Here is a 6664-nt window from a genome sequence, read left to right as displayed (position 1 = left end):
TGATTCCTTTTTTAAGGCCAGAGAAACCGAGTCTAAAGAGATTCTTTTCCCCCCCACACTCATTTTGCACAAAACTTTTTACTTGGAATTTGTTTTTTGAGATGGACGTCTCACTATGCAGCTCTGACTGGCCTGCTCGCCATGTCGACCAGGCTGTCCTGGAAATCACAGATATCCTTTGTTTGACTCGAGAATGCTGGGATTACAGGTGTGTGCCACCATACCCGACTTGATTTCTGAAAGGGCCAGCAAGCTGGGCTGTGACTAGAGTACAGCCAGAGCCTAGTCTGTGGTTTTCAAACTGCTTTTTTTATGTTGGCAGTTATTACACTATTTCATGTTTTTCCTTGTATTTCGAAGGTTATGTTTCATATATTTTAGTTACATTTACTTCATGTGTGTGGAGGGAGCTTGTGTGCCACACCTGAGGTCACAGGACAATTGCAGAAGTTGGTTCTCTTCCGCCATGTGGGTGCTCAAGTAATCAGGATTGGTAGCAAGTGCCTTTACCATCTAAGACGTCTCACCAGCCCCAAATGTAACATTTTAAAAGAGGCAACTTATAACACAACAAAAAGAGACAGCCGAATTTAAGAGGGAAAAAGCGATGGTGAAGAGATGGCTCAGTGATTAAGGCCTGCTCTTCCATAGAATTAAAGTTTGGTTCCCAGCCCTCACCCACATCAGGCTGCTCACAATGCCTGTAACTTCAGTTCAGGGGATCTGACGTCCGAGTCTGGCTCCAAGGGCACTGCAACACTGCGTGCATGATGCAAACATTCTCTCTCTGCCTCTCCCCTCACCTCACCAAATTTTTTCTTTTAGTTTTAAGTTTCAGTGGTGGCAGCAGCTATAGAGGCATGGAGCCACGCTGTCCTTATCAGCAGGGACAATGAGAAAGTTAAAACTAGATCCTTGCCTTGGATGCAGTGAGAAGGCTTGGAACCAGCCAGTATAACACAGTGTTGTAGTTTACTTAAAAAAAAAAAAAAAAAAAAGAGGTCTGACATAGATGGCCCAGCAGGTAAAAGGTGTCTGTCATCAAGCCTCACCCATTCTGGTCACCAATTCTGGTCACCCTGAATTCCATCCCCAGGACCCACATTGTGGAAGGAGAGAACAGGCTCCCATAGGTGGCCCCTGACCTCCACAAGTGTGCCACGAGAACCTTACCTTCATAAATAGATGTTTGGGGAGAGGGTGGAAGCCAGATAGTGAGGCGTACACCTTTAATCTCAGCACTTGAGAGGCAGAAGCAGGTGAATCTCTGAGTTCGAGACCAGCCTGGTCTACAGAGTGAGTTCCAGGACAGCCAGGGCTACACAGACAGGAAAAAAAGAAGGAAGGGGAAAAAAAAAAAAAGCTGGAGAAATTGCTCAGCAGTTAAGAGCACTGACTGCTCTTCCAGAGGTCCTGAGTACAATTCCCAGCAACCACATGGTGGCTCACAACCATCTGTAATGAGATCTGATGCCCTCTTCCGGCTATCTGGTGACGGTGTACTCAAATACATTAAATAAATAAATCTTTCAAAAAAAAGTCCCGGGTTAAAAAACAAAACAAAAAAAGTAAAGAGCACCTGGAAGCATGGTGTAGGCCTCTCAAAAAAGAGCAAACTTCATTAAAGACAGTGTTAGCATAGGAAGCCTAGGGCATCTCAAATGGAAAAGAAAGCTTTTACCTTTATTTTTCATAAATGAGATTATAGGATGCTTCAGAAGTACTTAGGATGGAATTACAGTCTGTTAAAACCAGAAGCCACTAGGGTTCTAAAGGGGATCAGGACACGCCCTTTACTAAATGGAGTTTCTGGTGAGAGTTCTAGAAAATTATAGGTTCAGAGATGGAAAGGGAGAAAGACCTCAAGCAGTTGCTAGTTGTTTTGGAATTTGTGATTCCCAGCTGTTGAGAGGCTCCTTTTGCTTCTCAGGTCCTTGTAATTTCTCCTTTCTGTCCCGCTTCACAAAGAACTTTCATCAGAGCTTTTGGAAAAGGTACACAGAAGACCAATATAAGTACACGAATCAATGGTCTGCATCACCAATCATTAGGGAAATGTAGATTAACACTAACTTGATAATTACTCAAAAGGCAAGTTTGAAAAGCAAAAATCACCTCTCATGTTAGAGCAAGGATGTGGAGCAATGAAATCTCGCTGCTGTCAATGCGAACTGCTCCAACCATATTAGGATTCAGTTTATCTTTTCTGAAAAAGGTGTAACATATATTCACCATATTACCCATTCCACCAGCAAGCATATACGCAGAAGTGGAAACGTGTTCAAACAAATTGTTCACAAACACAGTGCATATAGCCTCCAACTAGAAACAGCCTAAATATCCACGAGGTGTTTGCACAGCAGGTTAGTACTTAGTCATTAAAAAGTACTGACGAAACTCTTTTTATTTTGTGGTGCCTGATAGCAAACCCAGTGCTTTGCATGTGCTAGGTAAGCACTCTACCATAAGCTGCTTCCTAAAATGTACTGAAGGACAGCGTGCTACAGCATGGACAAACCTGGGTGACATGTTAACTGAAAGAAGCTGGGTGCAAAAGACCACAGAGAGGCTGGGTGATAGTGACCTTTTTATCCTAGCATGTGAGAGACCATAGGTCCAGTCCCCTGTGACACACACACACACACACACACACACACACACACACAGAGAGAGAGAGAGAGAGAGAGAGAGAGAGAGAGAGAGAGAGAGAGAGCGCAAGCACAAACACAAACACATACCGAAAACCCACAGATTACAATTCCACTTATATTCAGTGTCTAGAAAAAGGTGAATACGGGGAGTGAGAAAGCAGGTTAGTATTGCTTGGGGTTAGAAGGAATTGGAGTGATGGGTAAAGGTTACTGGCTTTTCAAAGGATGTGAATGTTCTGCCGTTAGGTAGTAAAGGTAAGTTACACGCCTTTGTAAATGTACTAAGAAACAATGAATAATACACTTTAATAAAATTGTAAGTTTCATGTGAGTTTTATCTGGATGGAGGAAGCTCTGGATCTTATGAGAGGTTCACGTACAGTTTCTTCATCTGCAAAGTCATACTTCCCTCCTAGCATTGTTGGGAGACTTAAGTGAGATTAACACATTGCCAGCTACATGATAAATAAATGGCATTCTTAATAATAATTAAACAGTAGCTGGTGAAATGGCTCCGCATGTGGGAGTCCCACCACCAAACATGATGATCTGAGTTCCAGCCTCTGGACTTCGATGGTGTGGGGAGAAAACCAACTTCCACAGGTTGCCCTCTGACCTCCAGTGCTGATGGAGTTATATGTGTGTACACTGCACGCGCACGCGCGCATGCACGCGCACGCACACACACACACACACACAATAATGGAAAAAATCAATGTAAATAAGATTATTAAATTCTGGTCAAATATTTATGTGTAAAAGTCTTTTATGTTGTTTATTTTTTTCTAAAAATGTACTCATTTGCTTATTTATTCTTATCTTAGGACTGTAAAAGGCAGTGAATATGGAGTTCCCTACTCCCCAGTTGTGAGGATAAATGGCCAGGCGGGAGAGATAACTCAGCACAGACCGAGACCTTAACATACTGAAGGATCAAAATACTGAAGAGACATTCTCTGGGCCTCAATGCCATCGCCTGTATGTCTAGTGTGTGTCTTTACACTGTCTAATAAGGTTCCACGAGTCGTATGTCAGGTCTGTCAATTTAGGCAACACTATACTGACCATTTATTATATGTCAGACATTTTTTAGGCCCTAGGTATACAGCAGTGGAGGGCAAGGGAGAGATCCTTAGGTGTCTGAAATATATTCTAATGAAAAAAGATAGCATGATAAACAATATATGGTAATGACATTCTTTGAGAATCAGTATTATGAAAAAAAAAAAAAAACTGTCAGGGTTGGAGTGTTCGAGATAGAGGGGAAAATTCATTGCTACTCCAGCAGGACAAGAAAGACCTCTTTGATAAGTCACAGAGCAGAGTCTGGAGCTTTCCAGAGCAGGTTCACAGTGTACAGATGGTTTAGAATTAACTAAGATACTTCTTAGGCTGAGGAAAATGGAGGAGTCAAATGTAACGAGAAGGGCAATGTTCACAATGCCTTACAGGTAAAAGCACACCGTTCCCGGGCTAGAAAGCTGCCTTTGTGGTGAGGACTACTTGCTGCTATTGTAGAACCAGAGGTCAGTTTCCAACACCAACATCGGATGGTTCACAGTCACTCTCAGCTCCAAGGGACCTGATACAGTCTTCTGGTCTCCAGACACAGCCACATACACACATGTACATACACACATTAAAAAAAAATAAAACTCGGGGTTGGGGATTTAGCTCAGTGGGAGAGCGCTTGCCTAGGAAGCGCAAGGCCCTGGGTTCGATCCCCAGCTCCGAAAAAAAAGAACCAAAAAAAAAAAAAAAAAACTCTAAAAATTCACCACTTTGGGACTGGGAGTATAGCTCAGTTGGCAAAGTGTTTGCTTCGTTTGCAAACTGGAGTTCATCTCCAGGATGTGGTGATGGTGCAGGCTTGTGATCCTAGCTCTTGGGAGATAGAGATTCAAGGTCATCCTCAGATACATGACAACTCAACTGGAACTATCTGATACCTTGTTTCAAACCCAAAAAAAGCAAACAACAAAATCTACCACTCTGGAGCCTATTATGAAAACAGTAACTAGACCATTTCTGTGGCCCAAGTAAGAGGTGATGATACTCAAACTTTAATTTTAGGGTTGGACATGGTGAGAGGTGTCAAGTTCTGATATATTCAGAAGGAATAGCAGTCATTGCTGATAGACTGGTTGTGGTTTCCAAAAGAAGATAAAAGAGGAAGTGTGTGGCCAGGCCTAACAAATTTGCTGTTTTAGACCAACCACATTCTGCTGATAGGTCCAAATGCTAAGAAACTTACACCAAAACGCCACCCATGAAGCCAACAGCATATTTTATTTCTAGTCTAGCTTATTAGAAAGATGAATATAATTTTAGTTTGTAGCATAAAGAACCCAAATATATGCTGTAAAAATAATGACTAAAATGGATCCTTGGTAGAAAGTGCCTATTTTGAATAAGTTACAGATATGTATAAAAACTGTAGCCTCTAGTTTGTAGCTCACAGTAGTGGTTCTATTAAGTTAAAGTTGGGCTGGAGAGATGGCTCAGTGGTTAGGAGCACTGACTGCTCTTCCAGAGGTCCTGAGTTCAATTCCCAGCAACCACATGGTGGCTCATAACCATCTGTAATGGGATCCGATGCCCTCTTCTGGTGTGTCTGAAGATAACAACATTATACCCACATACATGAAATAAATCTTAACAAAAAAAAAAAAAAAAAGAAAAGAAAAAAGTCAAAGTCATCTCCAAATAAGCGAGTATGCCTTTACATGTTTTACATCTCTGTGTGTGTGCACGTACCTGCTTATTCTGTCACACCTGTGGAGGTCAGGGGACAAATGGCAGGGATTCATTCTCCCCCTCCACCATGTGGGTCCCAGCAAAGGAACTCAGGTAACCAAGGTTAGCAGCCTGCCTTTACTCCCTGAGCCATTTCTCTATCCTGCTTAAATTCTGTATAACTTAGATTAGACACAGAGCATCAAGTTTAAAGCTCAAAAGAAGCTGTCCCCAGGAACTTAGAGATCTGGTTTACACTAATATCCTCTTGCCGTTTCTTTCCCTTTTCAATTAATTGATTTATTTACTGACAGTACTAGACTTGAGTCCAGGGTCTCATGTGTGCTATGCTCCGTCACTGAGCCACTTCTCTGCTCCAGGATATTTGGTCACACCGTGACCCCCAAGGTTGTGTTATTTGCTGGGAAAACTTCCTAGTTGTAGTGTGGCTTACCCTTTAGCTTTAATCCCTTTGGCTGCAATACAGACATGCCCTTAGTGCACACCTTTAATCCCAAGGAATGAAAGTAAAGTTTGTTTGTAGAAGGAAGAAGCCATATTTGAAAGTGATATTAATTGGGTGGCAGACAGTGATGAATCAGAGAAAGATCTGACAGAATAGAATATGCCCAACTCTCACGAGAAGAGAGAGGAAAAAGAGGCTACTTAGAGAGCAGCACAGAGAAAGGGGAAGGAGTCAGTTTTACCAGGAGAGTTTTACAGGGACAGGTTGAAGAGAGAACAAACTAGACATAGGTTAAGACTGGATGGGCCAGGCAACAAGAAGGAGCTGGAAGAGTAGAACAGATTGCCAGAGTTAGTATGAGGCCAAGCAAAGCAATTCAAGAGCGGCTGAGAGAAGTCAGGTTGAATCAGTCAGCTTGGAGAGGCGTTTGAGTCAGAATAGCTGAGTTGAACCAGCCAGTCGAAGATCAGAAAGAACAAGAAAGGGCGGGTTTATTCAGCAGCAAGTCTCAGGGGCTGAAAACATTCTAAGCCTAGATAAGATTGCACAGAGGCTGGAAACTTCCAAGACTAGGCCTAGGAAAGCAGATGGAGGCAGAAAGCCTCAGAGACAATTTCTTCAGACAAATAAAAATTACTTTATACCAGCCTATTCTTTAAATAATGTATTATTATTGTCAAAGAGAGGGAGAGAGAGAGGTCGGGTTTCTCCTTCTGCTCTGTGTAGATTCCGGGGATTGAACTCATGTTACTAGACTTGCTTGGCAAGCGTTCTGCCCCATAAACCATCTTACTAGCCCCCTTCATCCGTT

The 6664-nt window shown here is 42.4% G+C and overlaps 1 long non-coding RNA gene across 2 annotated transcripts in view; it reads left to right on the top strand.

Moving 5' to 3' along the window:
* LOC102548337 (uncharacterized) overlaps nt 1-6664 on the top strand; it is a 31899-nt gene that overhangs the window by 276 nt on the left and 24959 nt on the right. Inside the window, exons 1-2 of one of the 2 annotated variants that reach the window (XR_005503821.2) lie at nt 71-208; nt 3476-3629. This is a non-coding gene — a long non-coding RNA (uncharacterized LOC102548337). Of the gene's footprint in view, nt 1-70; nt 209-3475; nt 3630-6664 lie in introns of those variants that run through there. The other variant, XR_010065901.1, reaches the window with a different exon arrangement.

This window comes from Rattus norvegicus, chromosome 4 (assembly GCF_036323735.1).
Source record: "Rattus norvegicus strain BN/NHsdMcwi chromosome 4, GRCr8, whole genome shotgun sequence".
NCBI classification, from domain to species: domain Eukaryota; kingdom Metazoa; phylum Chordata; class Mammalia; order Rodentia; family Muridae; genus Rattus; species Rattus norvegicus.
This window is presented reverse-complemented; position numbering and strand designations above follow the sequence as displayed.